This window comes from Lampris incognitus, chromosome 20 (assembly GCF_029633865.1).
Source record: "Lampris incognitus isolate fLamInc1 chromosome 20, fLamInc1.hap2, whole genome shotgun sequence".
NCBI classification, from domain to species: Eukaryota; Metazoa; Chordata; class Actinopteri; order Lampriformes; family Lampridae; genus Lampris; species Lampris incognitus.
Window position 1 is genome coordinate 11,013,659 of NC_079230.1, and position 16,971 is coordinate 11,030,629.

Consider the following 16,971-nt stretch of genomic DNA (forward strand, 5'->3'; position numbering starts at 1 on the left):
GGGTGACCTCGCCTCCAGTTACACCTTTGGCCTATGGCTCTGTATGGGACACTATGAGATGTTCGACTACACGAGGCTCATACTTTTATGTATGCACTGCAGGCATGAACATAAACACCTGCACACATCCATATGCACACAAAATAAATCTCGTTAAAAAAAGTCACACAAAGACACGCACACACTGACCCACCTGAGAGGATATGTTAACCATGAGGACGGCCCAACTGGAGGTGTCCAAGCCCTGTAGGAATGGCCAAAGATGTCTTGCCAGTGCCCACGTGCCCAGTTGGCGGCACTGGGTACTGGCCCATCACCAGAGCCTTGACAAGGAAGTTATACTTGATGGTGTCCACTGCTGGAACCATGATCTCACAGAATGAAGCTCTGAAAGAGAGAGATCAAGACAGTGAGAGATAGAGAGAGAGATACAGAGAGAGAGCAAGAACGAAAGAGAGTGAGAGCGAGAGAGACAGCGATACACAGAGAGAGAGAACGAGATAGAGCAATAGAGAGAGCAAGAGAGAGCGAGAGAACGACAGACAGCGATAGAGAGCAAGAGCGAGAGAGCGAGAGAACGACACAGACAGCGATACAGAGAGAGAGAGCAAGAATGAGAGAGAGCGAGAGAGAACAACAGAGATGGAGAGAGCAATACAGAGGCAGAGAGAGAGAGGGAGCAAGAATGAGAGAGTGATACAGAGACAGAGAGGGAGACAGAGAGAGAGAGAGAGAGAGAGAGAGAGAGAGAGAGAGAGAGAGAGAGAGAGAGAGAGAGAGAGAGAGAGAGAGAGAGAGAGAGAGAGAGAGAGAGAGAGCGAGAGAGAGAGTTCTACTGAAAAACCAGGACCACCAACTCTGTCCTGGACTGGACTGGACTGTCAGAAATTGTTTTGTTTTTTTTAAGATTCTGTTATATCAATATTCATCACTGAATCTATTATTCATTATGTGTTAACGATCACTTAGTTGTGCTTTAGGAACACAGGTCTACTCTATTCTCTTGTCCCAACCTTTCTCTTCGGGAGAGACAGAAAGAGGAAGAGAGAGGGGTAGGGAAAGAGAAAGACCAAGTAAGAAAAAACCCTGATGGACAAGAGATAAAGGGTATGAAACAGAAAGAGATAGCTGAAAAGATATGAAGAAAAAAGGGAGAGAGGCAAGGGGGAATGAGAGGTAGGGGGAATAAGAGTGACAGTAGGCAGAAAGATGAAGGACAAAGGGTGGAGGGGAAGACAGATGAATGCACGAAGGGATTGGGTGGGAGCTATGTCAGGGATAAAAAGATGCAGCAATCGAGGGATGTGTGGAACAAGAGAAAAGAGTCAGATGACAGGAGAGAAAGAGAGAGAGAGAGCAAAGGATGTCTGAAAAGACAGAAACAGGAGGTCGAGGAGATTAGGAGAGGAGATGAGAGGAGAGGAGACTATAGAGGCAGAGGGGTGAGATAAAGGAATTCAGACAAAGAGAGGACAGGAATATTAAAAATGTCATTATTGTGTGAATTGTTAATGAATTCAAAATGAAAACACACAGCCTTTGGCCTGGAAGCCCATTGATCAAATCATTATGGGGTGAAAAAGGATTTGCCTAATGTCCTCCTGTGTGTCCACGGTTACTAAAGTTTCCTGCAGTGCGGCATCAACACCTTAGAAGACTTTGCATGCTGGGAGTGAAAGAACAAAGTGTCTCATAGGTCCTCAGCACCAAACACACCAAGGTGACACTATAGCCACTATGCATCACACTGCAGTTAGCTGACCAGAGAGCCATTTTCCTGCAAGAAGGGAGGAAATAGTCTGTTTATTTTATGATGCTTGGAGTGCACAAGAGAGCCTACAAACACACACGCGCACACACACACACACACACACACACACACACACACACACACACACGCACACACACACACACACACACACACACATACAGATGCTGTGCAGCACAGGTGAGCAATGACTCAGTGACGGTTGTGGGCGGCTGGTGCAAACTCTGGTACACGGGGTCAGGTATGCACACACATACTAAACACACACACACACGCACACACACAGATGCTGTGCAGCACAGGTGAGAGCAATGACTCAGTGAGGGTTGTGGGTGGCTGGCGCACACTCTGGTACACAGGGTCGGGTATGCACACACATACTAAACAACATTTATACACACACACTGTACACGTGCATTTGCACATGCATGCACAAACACACACACACACACGCACACACACACACACACACACACACTCCAAGCAGACAAGGCCAAATAGTTACTCACTTGGCAGCGTAGCACCAGTGCTTTGGCAGCTTCTCTTCAAAGAAGTCAAATCAAGTCAAGTCATTTCAATTTTATTCGTATAGCCCAATATCACAAATTAGCCTCAGTGGGCTTTACCGCAATACAACATCCTGTCCTTAGGCCCTCACATTGGATAAGGTACACCTCGCTAAAAATACCCTTTTAACAGGGGGAACGAAATAGGTAGAAACCTCGGGGAGAGCAACAGAGGAGGGACCTCTCTGCCAAGACGGACAGACAATGGACGTTGTGTGTACAGAATACAACACTGAAAGAGGATCAAAGAAGGTTGAATCAGGTCATCTGGATACAATGTTTATTGGGGGAAACGTGTCATCACTCATCTAAGTAACCTCCTCAGTCTCAACTGGCTGCAGGTACCCCCACCCTTATAAACAGTGGCTTAACGACCGAAACCAACAGTCGCTTTCATATGCAAACTGCTGTGACCATTAACTACAGTTACAATGGCCATGTGCACTATTCCCAGAGGAATGGGGAATGGCTGCAATCACAGCATTGAAAAATGGTGACAGATGTACTCTTAGCCCCCCCCCCCCCCCCCCCAGTTCAGGGATGGTCGTTCCCTCTTCACACAGATTGTAACTCTAGTTAATGGTGACGCAATTTGCATATGAAACCAAACGTTTGTTTCGGTCGTTATGCAGCTGCATTGTTTATAAGGGTGGGGATGCCTGCAGTCAGTTGAGACTGAAGAGGTCACTTAGATGAGTGATGACACCTTTCTCTCAATAAACGTGTCGAGATGAACTGATTCACCTCCTGTGATTTCCTTACCCGGATTATTGAGCATGCGTCAAGACAGTATTTTAGAGAACTGTGGAAGCAGGGAGACAGGTCTGTAGTTTGACAGTACATGTTTGTCTCCAGCTTTATATATTGGTATGACTTTAGCCGTTTTCATTTTTCTTGGAAATTCACCGGTTTGTATCGACCGGTTACAGAAACGTGTCAGGGGTTTTGCTAAACATTTGATAATGGTTTTACCCGTACGCGCCAATACCATACCAGTCTGTGGTCTTCTTGCTCTTGAGTTTTTTGTTTCAGTGTCAATAATTTCTTTTTCGTCAGTCCCTCTTATACTCTTATATTGTTTCTTTTACACACACACACACACACACACACACACACACACACACACACACACATATATATATATATATATATTTACTTTCAACACCATCACTACTACCAGCCTTTGCAATCTCCCCGGCCAAACCAGGACCAGCACTGGCAAAAAATTTATTGAATTCATCTGCAGCTGAAGCCGTACCAGCGGTGGTTGTGTTGTTTTTTTGTCAGGAAATGGTTGGGGCATCCTACCTTCAGTTCCCTTTTTTTAATAAGGCCATTCAATATTCTCCGTGTATTTTTGATGTTTTTGTTTTCCTCCAGTAATTTACTTTGGTATTCCTTTTCGCTGCTTCTCATAATTCTTGTTAGTTTGTTTTTATATCTCTCATATGTTTTTGGCCCAAGCTGACCTCTCTTTTAAGAATTCTTTATATAACAGATTTTTTTCTCTTGCATGTGTTTAATATTCCCTTAGTTAGCCACGGTTTCTCAGCACATTTTTGTTCCACTACTTTCTTTACTAGAGGACAATTTTTTTTTCTCGCAGAGCAGCTGTTATGGACAGAAATGTATCATAGGCTACGTCTACATATTCCACATAAACATTATTCCGGTCTTGTTTCATTAGGTTTTGTTTAAATGAGTTGATCGTGTCTTTTGATTTGTATCTAATTGTTTTGACTGTTTTAGTGCCATTCTTGGTCCTAGTACAGCTCTGTATGATTGCAAAGACTGGCAGATGATCACGTGTGTCATTTATTAATAATCCTTATCAATAACATTAGTAAATATATTATCAATTAGTGTAGCACTGTTAGTTTAGTTGCCCTTGTGATTGAGGAATATAATAATAATAATAATAATAATAATAATAATAAAAATGGAGTAAATTTATTTAGAACTTTATCTAGACACCCAAAGCGCTCCACAGAGAAGGCAGGAAACTCACTTCAACCACCTCCAATGTGCAGCACCCACCTGGGTGATGCAGGGAAGCGGTTTCGCACCAGAATGCTCACCACACATCAGCTTGAGGTGGAGAGGGAGGAATCATTGAGTCAATTACATGGGGGGGATGATTAGGTGGCCAGATGGAGAGAGCCAGGTTGGGAATTTTGCCAGGACACCAGGGACCCCCTAATCTTTGCAATACTTGCCATGGGATCTTTAATGACCACAGTGAGTCAGGACCTTGGTTTAACAGCTAATCTGAAGGACAGAAGGACGATATAAGCCGGTACTGTACATTGAATTAATGAATTCTGTGGTTGTGTTGCGTTATTGTAGGTTCAGCAGATCTATAATGAAATCCCCACAGACAAAGACCATTCTCTTATTATTTATACAGTTATACAATTACAGTAGCTTTTCCTTAAATGTGTCAATACAAGATCCAGGTTTTCTGCATACGCAGCTTATTAGAATATTTTTTTGATTTCTCCATCTCTATTTCTGCTGTAATGCATTTCATGATATTGTCCAAGACAAATGACATATTCCTGACAGAATTACATTTACAATTTTCATCGCTGTATATATAGTGCAACTCCCCTACCTTTTGTTTGCATCCTGTTAATGAAAAACACTTCATATCCTTCAATCTCGACAATGTCTGTCTGTTTTCCACTACGCCAAGTCTCAGATATTGCAATTACTGTGAATTTTTTGTCCAGATTTCTTAAGCAATGATTGATCTTGGAAAAGTTTAAACTAAGCCTCCTTCTATTGAAGTGAATTATTGATATTGCTCCATCCATTTTTACATTTCTTTTGAATTCATCTTCTGTGTAGTATTCACAATGTATGTGTTCTTGTAGAAATTATTCTCAGGGTCTATATCGTTTTCAGCATCTTGTGATTTATATTCAGTATATTTGAAAGGTTTCAAGTCCAGTTTTTCATATTCTGTGGATGAGTGATTTCTGTCCAAACTTGACATGGGTGTGTTTAGTGATTTCAGTTACTTTGTTATGTTGATCTTCATGTTTTCATACTGTGACCTTGTTGTGATTGCTCTCCCAGCTTTCATACATCAAACTTGTCCTGTTCATTTCTGCGCTGTATAATAAGCACTTTAGCTGCCTCTGGTGTTGATCCATTCAGCTTAATGAATATTTTGCAGCCTGCTGTCCATGTCGCCTGGATCTTGCTCTGTCTCTTTAGTATGTGTAATCTCCTTGCAATATCCACATTTCTCTTGGTGAGGTTCATTTATGTACACGTCAGACCCCTTTAATTTCCATCCTTGTTTGAGAAGCTCCTGCTTTTTCGTCCTGTTGTGGAAGCAGATAATTATAGCTGGTGTTGCACTTTTGCTGGACAGGGTGTGACAACCCTCAATGTCAGTGCTGTCAACAGAAAAGCTCTTGCATATAGATGCAGTAGTCCATAATCTATACTCTATAATCTTGTCGGCAGAACAGTGCTTGGTAAATTCACTGACACAGGAGCTGACCTGCCATGCAGTACAGGTCATGAAGAACTCAGTTTAAAGGCAACTGATTGTTGCCTTTAAACTGAGCCTTTTTAAATTTGGGTACACACAGGAGCCCTGTATTTTGAGAGCAGAAAGCTTGAGATGGAACATACGGTTTAAGGAGCTCAACAGGTATGATGGGGCAAGCTCATTTAGGATTTTCTAAGTCAGCAGAAGCGCCTTGAAGTCTGACCTAGCATGGATAGGGAAGCCAGTGAAGGGAGGCAAGAATTGGTCTAATATGGCCAAATTTTCTAGTTTTAGTTAGGCACATCTGAAAACAAACAGAGTAATCAGGTCTGGATGAAAGAAATGCATGTATTAGAGCCTGCGTCAAACACGGACAGGAGAGACCGAATTTTAGCTATGTTACATGAGTAAAAAAAAGGAAATCTTGGTGATTTCTTTAATGTGCATATCAAAGGAAAGGTTGGGATCAAACGTAACAGAGTTTTGGCTGCCACACTCACAGAGTTGTCAATTGTTATTGTTACTTCATCAAATTGCTTGTTGTGTCTAGCAGGACCAACGACCAATAACTATTTCAGTTTTATCTGAATTTAAAAGCAGGAAATTTAGTGATATTCAATTTTTCATGGCAGCCAAGCCGGCCTCTAAATTAATAATTTGAGTATGATCACCAGCCCTTATAGGCACATAGGCACATACAGCTGAGTATCATCAGCATAGTAATAGAATTCATTCCATGACTACTTCGATTTGGACAAGAGGTAAAATATAAGCAGAGAAAACTAGAGAGCCAAGAAACAAGCCCTGAGGTATGCCATATTTAACATCAGAGAATTTCAATATAATATTATTATAGCGGACACACTGTGTTCTTCCAGATAAGTAGAACCTAAGCCAAGCGAGGGCTAAGACACAGACACCAAAATTACAATTTACTCTGTTTAACAGTATACAGTGATCAACAGTGTCAAAGGCTGGACTGAGGTTCAGTCGTAGAAGCACAGAGGTGGAATCAGAGTCCATACCAAGTAGAAGATCTCTAATTACTCTGGTAAGAGCAGTTTCAATTGAGTGACAGGCCCTGAAAGCTGATTGAAAAGGTTCATATAGATAGTTTTCTTCTACATGGGTCGAAGGTTATTGACACACAACTTCCTCTAGTACTTTAGAAAAGAATGGAAGATTAGAGACTGGTCACTGGTTACTAAGAGACCCTGGATCAAGGTGCGGTTTCTTAAGTAGAGGTTTGACCACAGCTGTCTTAAAACTGCTAAGAACAGTGCCAGTAGAAAGTGATAAATTAACAATATCTAGCACTGCAGGTCCCAGGAAAGACCAGTGGTATTTAAAACGTTTTGCTGGTTAAGGGTCAATTAGGCAAGTAGTTGGTTTAGAAGCTGACACGAGCTTAGTCGTATCAAGAGAGATAGTCACAAAAGCTGTAATAACAGGGACTATCAGTGACTCATCATATATATTTGAATTTGGTAAAACAGCAATACCACGGTCCAGTGTGGGAAGATGGTGGTGTGAACTCACGTTTGCGGCAGTCTCACCCAGTGCCGTCTATGCAGTGTCTTTGTTTGTGTCTGGGTTTGTCTTTTTGCCTGATGGCTGGCACTAGATCAGCTGGGGGAGCTTAGTCTGCTGCATCCTGGGGGTCCGGGGACCATGGCCCTGCCCGGAGCTGAGCTCGAAGAGGAAACACCGAGGGTGGTCTGACAGGACGCGGAAACAGGGCAGGCTAAGCTAACTGCTAGCCAATGCAGACCGGCAGTTCCAATAACACTGAAGGTGGTCTGGCGGCAGCCTCGCCTGGCGTTGACTGTGTTTTTGGTGTCGTCGTGTGCAGTGCAGGGAGGTGCGTCGAGGGTGTCTGGCTGGGAGAGCTGGCATTGGATCAGCTGGGGGAGCCTGGTCTGCTGCGTTCTGTGGGCCCAGGGACCACGGCCCTGCCTGGAGCTGTGCCCGAAGAGAAAACACCGAGAGCAGTCTGACAGGACGCGGAAGCAAGGCAGGCTAAGCTAACTGCTTGCCCATGCATACCGGCAGTTCCGACAGTCATCCTGGCATGCGTTTGCTCTCTTGGACAGTGAATATATGTGGTTTTGTAGTTTTTCTAGTTTTTTTTTTATCGTTTGGCTATATGTGTTCTTGCATGTTTTGGATATGTGTTTTTGTCTGTGTTGCACTGGTTTGGGCTGGGGAAAATTATATTTCGTTTCATTTCATGTAGGCCATGTAAGTACATGAAATGAAATGACAAATGAATGTTCCTGATTCTTGATTCCTGAATAGTTTTTGGTGTCCACATAGTACTCATAGACCGTGTCCTAAAAAACAATCCCGTGCTTGTTGGTAAAAACATGAATAACAATAAAGAGCAGTGTTCAGAGGAGGCATATTACCGTGTTAAAGGGAAAAACACAAATCCAAGAGACGCTATTATCTACTACTACTACTACTTTTGACTGCTCCCGTTAGGGGTCGCCACAGCGGCTCATCCATTTACATCTCTTCCTGTCCTCTGCATTTTCCTCTGTCACTCCAGCAACCTGTTCTCCCTCACCACCTTCCATAAACCTCCTCTTTGGCCTTCCTCTTTTCCTCTTCCCTTGTAGCTCCATAGTCAGCATTCTTCTCCCAATATATCAGGCATCTCTCCTCTGCACATGTCAAAACGATCTCCATCTTCCCTCTCTTACTTTGACTTCAAACCGTCCAACTTGAGCTGTCCCTCTAATATACTCGTCCCTAATCTTGTCCATCTTAGTCACTCCAAACGAAAATCTTAGCATCTTCAACTCTGCCACCACTAGCTCCGCCTCCTGTCTTTTCGTCAGTGCCACCGTCTCCAAACCATACAACATAGCTGGTCTCACTACCATCTTGTAAACCTTCACTTTAACTCTTGCGGGTACCCTTCTATTGCAAATCACTTCTGACACTGTTCTCCACCCACTCCACCCTGCCTTCACTCTTTTCTTCATCTCTCTCCTGCACTCCCAGCTACTTTGAACAGCTGATCCCAAGTATTTAAACTCATCCACTCCTTGCATCCTCACCATTCTGCTGTCCTCCCTCTCATTCACACATATGTATTAGGTCTTGCTCCTACTGACTTTCATACCTCTTCTCTCCAGTGCATACCTCCACCTCTCCTCAACCTGCTCCCTACTCTCACTACAGATCACAATGTCATCTGCGAACATCATAGTCCCCAGCAGAGACTCCTGCTGATTTCATCAGTCAACCTGTCTCTCACCATTGGAAATAACAAAGGGCTCAGAGCCAATCCTTGATGTAATCCCACCTCCACCTTGAACCCATCCATCATTCCTACCGCACACCTCACTACTGTCACACTAACCTCATACATATTCTGCACCACTCTTACATACTTGTCTGCCACTCCTGACTTCCTCATACAATACCACACCTCTTCTCTTGGCCAGTGGCGCTGGCAGCCGTAATCCTGTATGCACAGTATATGTACGCACCGTGCACTATTAGCCGGTGACGTTAACACCAATCATCGGCCTTCAAATGTGTTTGCGTCAAACGGCGTGAATGGCAAAAGAAACGAACAAAATCATAAAAAAATGTACGCACAGTGCATACAGGATTACGGCTGCCGACGCCACTGCTCTTGGCACCCTGTCATATGCTTTCTCTAAATCCACAAAGACACTATGTAACTCCTTCTGACCTTCTCTATACTTCTCCATCAACATTCTCAAAGCAAACAGCTCACCATATGCCATTTCCTTTGCCTTCTCCGCTACTCTCTGCTTTACGCCGCATCTTCTTGTACTCCTGTCTACTTTCTTCATCTCTCTGACTATCCCACTTCTTCTTTGTCAACCTCTTCCTCTATATACTTTGCTGTACTTACTCATTCCGTCACCAAATCTCATTGTCTTCCTTCCTCTGTCCAGATGACACACCAAGTACCTTCCTAGCTGTCTCCCTCACTATTTCTGCAGTGGTTACCCAGCCATCCAGCAACGCTTCACTACCACCCAGTGCCTGTCTTAACTCTTCCCTGAACTCCATATAAAGATCTTCCTTCTTCAACTTCCACCATTTGATCCTTGGCTCTGCCTTCACTCTCTTCCTCTTCTTTATCTCCAAAGTCATCCTACAGACCACTGTCCAATGCTGCCTAGCAACGTTCTCCCCCGTCACCACCTTGCAGTCTCCAATCCCTTTCATATTGCATCTCCTGCATAAGATATAGTCTACCTTTGTGCACTTTCCTCCACTCTTATATGTCACCATGTTCCTCCCTCATCTTGAATATGTATTCACCACAGCCATTTCCATCCTTTCACAAAATCCACCACCATCTGTCCATCCACATTTATTTCCTTGACACCATACCTACCCATCACCTCCTCATCCCCTCTGTTCCCTTCACCAAACATGCCCATTGAAGTCCGCTCCAATCACCACTCTCCCCTCCTTGGGTGCACTTTCCACCACTTCATCCAACTCACTCCAGAATTCTTTCACTTCCATCTCAGATCCAACTTGCGGGGCATATGCACTAATAACATTCATCATCACGCCTTCGATTTCCAGCTTCACACTCATCACTCTGTCCGACATTCATCACCTCCAACACACTCTAAAGATATTCTTCCTTCAGGATTACCGCTAGCCCATTTCTCTTCCCATTCACACCATGGTAGAAGAGTTTGAACCCACCTCCGATGTTCCTGGCCTTACTCCCCCTAACATCTGGTCTCTTGCACACACAGTATACCTACCTTCCTTCTCTCCATCATATCAGCCAGCTCTCTCCCTTTACCAGTCATAGTGCCAACATTCGAAGTTCGGACTCTCACCTCCATACTCCTACCCTTCCTCCTCTCCTGTTGCCTCTGGACATTCCTTCCCCCTCTCCTTCAACCAGCAGTTTCCACCAGAACCCTGCTAGGCAACAGTACCGATGGCGGTCATTGGTAACCTGAGCCTTGACTGATCCGGTATGGAAATCTTATTTATGATCCGCATATTTGATTTGTCAAAGGTTTTACGTCGGATGCCCTCCCTGTTGAAACCCTCCCCATTTATCCGGGCTTGGAACCGGTACTAAGAATGCACTGGCTTGTACATCCTCAGTGGCTGGGTTCAAGAGAAGCTATTCTATTTCAATAAAAAAATGCTTTGGATGAAGCAACGCTTATTCAAACTGATATTAATCAATTGAATTGTCTTGTTTGTCTTGCTGAATACCCAGTGTGATTCTTTTTCCAATCAGCAGTGGAGTGGGCGCCGATCTAAACAATTAGTGTGATGGAATATGTAGACAACTGTTGAGCTTGTTTCCCTGCAGTCACACAAGTAAAAGCTAGGGAGCATGTGCATTTTATCTCAGTGCACCAACTGCTTTATCAAAGAGGTGAGAAAATCAATTAAAACTCCAATTTGTTCCCTTCAAATCTTGCCTCATTAAAGAGCATTAAATTAACAAACAGATTAAGCAAACTCATAAACAGTCAAAATAAGATAAAAATTAAATAAGTAATGTTGCATTTTTTTACTTGTCTAAAACAGAAGTTCCCCCCTACATTACTTCTTTATGTGCTACATTCAACATGGCACAGGTAAAAACATTTTTAACATGGTTGGCAAGAATGAGTGAGTGAATTTGTGTGCCCGCTTATGTGTGTATGTGTGTGTGTGTGTGTGTGTGTGTGTGTGTGTGTGTGTGTGTGTGTGTGTGTGTGTGTGTGTGTGTGTGTGTGTGTGTGTGTGTGTGTGCGTGCGTGCGTGCGTGCGTGCGTGTGTATCTGTGTTGTATATGTTCCAGAGAGGACCTTGTTGGGGAAGGTGGACTACATCTCATGCAGGAAGTTGTCGATCTTCTTGTGCCCGTCCTCATCAACAGCAGCACAGACGGACCGGATTAGGCTGAAGATGAACCACAACTCCCTCTGATGGGTTCACCTGGAGGAGGGGAGAGCAGAGAGTGGCGGGGAGATAAAAGACAGGCACAAACAGAAGATGGCATTGGGAAATGGAAAAAAGGAGGAAAGGTTTTTGAATCATGTCTTACTCATTCCAAACCAAAACCAGCTATTTGTTTTCATTCAAAATGTTCACATATCAGGAAGACAATTTGGTTTTGAGAGAAACTGTCTTAAATGCTTATTAGAGGCACAAAAAAAATTACTCAAACAAGAGTCTGGGGCTTTTCTGTCAGTGGCAACAACCTTGGCGTGAAACCTTGATGAATGTGAAGAGGATGGTGCAGTGATCAACATGATGAGTTTAAACACCCCTTCACATAAGTATTATTGTAGTTCACTGATGACCCAGGACAACTTGACATGCTGAAACTCAAATGTACAAGTTAAACTGGTTAAACAAACAACTAAAATGAAAAAGGAGAAAAAAAACAGTATGCAGACATACTTCAATGCTACGCCATCACTCTAATTTCTTTTGTAATGCATGATGCTTAAGTTTTCCCACTGGGAAATTAGACTGTCAAAGACTATTCAGACGAACGCCACACTATGTTTTCATTTCAAAATGGCATTTTAAAATGAAAACGACCTCTGTCCACACAAGTGTTTTAGCACTGTTTCAGAAATAATCTCCGTCTACACTAACCTGCCTGAAAACGCATATCACATGACCATTTACATACACTGGGCATGCATGTGCTGGTGTAAATAGGAAGCACGTTGTCTACTCTGCAGTTGGTTGCTTAGTTACAGAAAATATTGCAGAGGAAGAACGAACAGCAATGGCGAAAAGTAAGACCAGAGATTTCTTTGCTTGGACCAAAGACGAGGTGGAACTGTTACTGAAAGCAACACGTGAGTATAAGGCGGTCAGGGAAGGACATGTTGTGACTGATAAGACCCAATCAGGAAGCAAACGTCTGTGTCACTGTTTTCCAAAGGTGTCCGTTTCTGCCTGTCCAGACTAAAATGCAATCCCAAAGTTTTTCAATTAAAATGGGGTCAGTAGCGTTTTCAAGTCTCCATTTCAGGGGGTTCGAAAATGCGAAGCAGTGTGGACGGTATCCCTGCCAAACATAGCAAAAGTTATGCGTTTTAAAACAAAAACGTATTAGTGTGGATATAGACTCAGAGTACAGAATATATGGGTGCACGTTTAATGTGTTCGACAAAATTCTCCATATGATTTCAAATATGTAATTGTATAGGTAATTGTGTATTTGTAATAGTGCATGCTGTGTAACTTTAACATGATTGCATCACCAAATGAGCTCATATGGGACGATACAAAGAAAGGTAAGTGGTGCTATACTGTTTCAACCTAGACACGACAGTTGCATGAACGCAATGTGTCTTCACTCCCTTTGTGACCTTGGATCATCGAAGTTCTATGACTGTTTCAAAGCTCTGCTTAGTTAAGTGGGAGACTATTGATCACGAAAAGAAAAAAGTTTTAAACGATCCCAAAAATACTTCTACAATAGTTTTGGTGCTGCTGCTGCCATCATGCCGATAAAGCACCTGCACCAGACAAAGAAAGGAGTAAAAAGCCAAAGAATGAAAAACACCAGGAGAGAGGGAGAAAAAAGATTCAGTTTCAAAAATGTTCTGTTTTACCGTCAAGGTAGGCAGAGTACCATGCCACCACTGAGGGAATCAAAGACACACAATGACACACAAAGACAAAGCAGCATACTGTTGCTCCTCTCTTCCACTTGCTGCTTTGCTCAACCAACAAAACAGTTCTACTTCCACGGGCTCAAAGTTTTCTGCAAAGAAAAGTCAGGCAGTGATTCTGACAGTGTCAATAATAGCATAAAAGTTGGATTATTAACACTTGATTTTCATGGTAATTTTTTTTCCATAGATGGCGACAGAGGAAAAAAAACATCCAATATCGTGCAAAAAAGTAACCAAGTACTGCAAAGTCAAATAACTTTTTTTATAATGACGAACTTTTATTGCTTTGTGTTGGTTCTTTGCTATCTTTTACAACTAACCCCTTGAGTACTCAAGGACTTGCTTTCAGTCCAACTATTTTGATCCCAGACTGAATTACACATATAGTTGCTAGGATCAATAGAAAATGGTCACCATGGGAGAGCTGTGACATCAAGTAAAAGTCAGGGCTTGGATTCTACTGGTCATACCCCGTTGTTAGGAGTAGCCAGGGTGTCATAGAGGCAGCAGAGGGATGTGACCCCTGTTGAGCTCTGTAATGGGGACCATTTTCTCACAGCTGCTCTTCTTAAAAGCCAGCCTTTTTTTTCTCTGTGAACTTCTCCAACAGACACTTCACATGGCCCACCTCAGCCTATGGAGAGGTGTCAGAGAGACAGAGTAGAGGCATTAAATGGGTAGAAAAAGTAGTGACTGGACTGGAATGGTTACATTTCCCATTTGAAAATTCCATATGAATATCGCAAACCTTCATTTCTGCATTTGCAGACTTGATGCATGTAAGATATTGGGTTGAATATGATGCCAACAAGATACAATACACTCTAAAGCTAGAGACGGCTCTCCTATGAGACAACATGTCAAACAACAGTGCCTCCACAGAATTAGAAACTGTACCTGTACATAAATTCAGCAACCATGTATGTCAGGCCAGCATGTGATTATTGGTCCACACTATTCCAGACCTCTGACACAACTGACAGTTCGTAAAACAACAATCAACACAGAAATCTACCAACCAGTAATTAGCAACCCTCTCTACTTCCTTCAACACCCCACTAAGCTCACCAGAGAGCAACTTTGATGTAACATAAAATTGTCAGATTAGTCTTACTACAGAGTTGTAAGACAGATAAAAGAGGGGGAAATGGTCAAAAGGGGTTGTTGGGGAAAGCTCATCTTGAAAGTCTGAAACATGAAAGCAAGTTAATGGACATAGCAGCAGTAACTATGTGGGGTAAGACATGGAGGAGTGTTTCAAATGGTGATTTCTGAACATTTCTAGAAGAGAAATCGGGGAAGTGATGACACCCAGGTTGCAGGCAACATGCTGACAAAATCAGGACCTAATGAACAACTATATGGCACCTTGGGTCTTTTAAAAAGTCAGGAACAAACATAGGGCTTCCATAGTAAATCAGAGTAGTTGTTGTAGACCATCCTGCAGCGGGACACCACCAAGTCCTCCACGTCAAACAGCAGAGACACCTCCAGGGAGAAAACACACACACACACACACAAGTATGCTTGATAGTTATGAATATACTTGCATAGTGTTATGTACGTGTTGCTATTTAGAATGCCACAAATTACTGTATGCAATACTTTTTTGATCATGGCAGCTTGTTGTTTGATACTTTACAGTACGTGTAGTCTTTTTTGACTGTGATCACAGGAACAGATGGAGGTTGCAGAACTGACACAGAGGTTGCACAGAGGCCCCATAATCTCAAATAAGAATGTTCTCGCAGGTTATTATATCCTTTACAGTATTAGTAAGTAATTTTTCATGTAGAGTTACCACAGTATGAAGACCAGCCATCACACTGGTCTAGTGTTTAGTTTATTCCTCACCTCTTTGGGCATAGATATTCTCTCTCCAATTATGAGGATGAGCACCTTGTTGTCACCCATGACTGAGTTCATGCTCTCAATCCAGAGTGTGTCCACTGGCCTGTCAAACACAATCCATTTCTCATTTGGCTTCTCATCTAGGTAAGGAGGGTGAGAGAAAGGGTATGAGGTTGCAAAGCTCAAAGTCAAATGCTTGGACTGATAGTGAGCGTAGAAGTGACCTAAATATCCTAACGGGATGGAGAAGAGTGGGGCATCAAGGCAAGGCTCATTCAAAATGCACTGGACTTTCACGACACCTGTGTATTTATTCAACAAATGACATTAAATAAGTAACTCTCGCTCTCATTTAAATTTTGGCCTCACTACTTTATGTTGTATTCATGGCAACAGGCATGGGTGCAAGTCCATGAATACTGGGATGGCAGCCAACGCTTTACCTGTGCCCCCGTCCATAGGGTTAGTGGTTGTGTCAGGAAGGGCGTCCAATGTAAAATTTTATCAGTAAGACCATACGGGATCGGTCGACGCCCGCGCTAACAATGGCCAGCGTTGGTGCTGTGCCCTCACAAGGTCTTGACGGAAACTGTAAAATCCAGTGGCGACCCCCGAAAAACAGGGAAAAAGCTGAAAGAATTAGAAGACTTTATGTTGTGTCCATTAAACAAAACTCTGGTTGCCCCTAAAACATGGAGAACACCAGTTTGTCCTACTGCAAACCTGGAGAGAGAGAGAGAGAGAGAGAGAGAGAGAGAGAGAGAGAGAGAGAGAGAGAGAGAGAGAGAGAGAGAGAGAGAGAGAGAGAGAGAGAGAGAGAGAGAGAGAGAGAGAGAGAGAGAGAGAGAGAGAGAGAGAGAAATTTAAAATATAGAAAGGACCAAACCACTGATAGGAGGAGACAGAAACACACACACACACCTACAGACACCATCGCCCCAGATGAAATACAAACATGCATCTGACAAGCAGAACTGTCAAAAGTCTTTTGGGACTCAGCCTTTTGGTGAATAAAGGTAGGAGGTAAAGATAAACAAAGCCAACTAAACTACAGAGCAGTCAAGTTTGTAAAAAACACATGCACAAGGACATTCGTGTGCACACACACAAAATGCATGTGCAGGAGCACAGAGAGCAGATGGTGCACTGCGGAGAGCTGACTGCTCGGCAAAACCTATGAATAAGAAAGGGGGAGAGAGATTTGACGTTGACATCTGAGGGAGGCGGCGGAAATGTGACAGCCTCCCAGATGATTAAGTCCTGAAGAGAAGAAAAAAAACCCCAATATATCAAGGAAAAAGGATGCAAATGACACATACCCATACATTTCCAAACATGTCAACAGACACACACGTATACAAGTGCACGTATGCAGGGGTTGCCAGCGGGTGACTGGATGACTGACTGATGGACTGATTGGTGGTTGTGTCCCGTACGTCAGCTCTGCCTCTTGTCTGTGCACAGTTCGCTATGCACAAATGTGGTGGCAGGATGAATGGATGGAATGAAAAGAGATGGCTTGTGTACATGAGTGCCATGTGTGTGCATGCGTTTGTCGGTAACCTGCACAGGTGTGTGTTTTCCTGCATATTATAATCCTCGAGGTCCACAGAGAGGGCAATG

General features: G+C 43.2%; 1 pseudogene; it reads right to left on the bottom strand.

The window, feature by feature from the left end:
* The window catches only part of LOC130130988 (dynein axonemal heavy chain 2-like), a 334,340-nt pseudogene that overhangs the window by 109,155 nt on the left and 208,214 nt on the right, over positions 1-16,971 (bottom strand).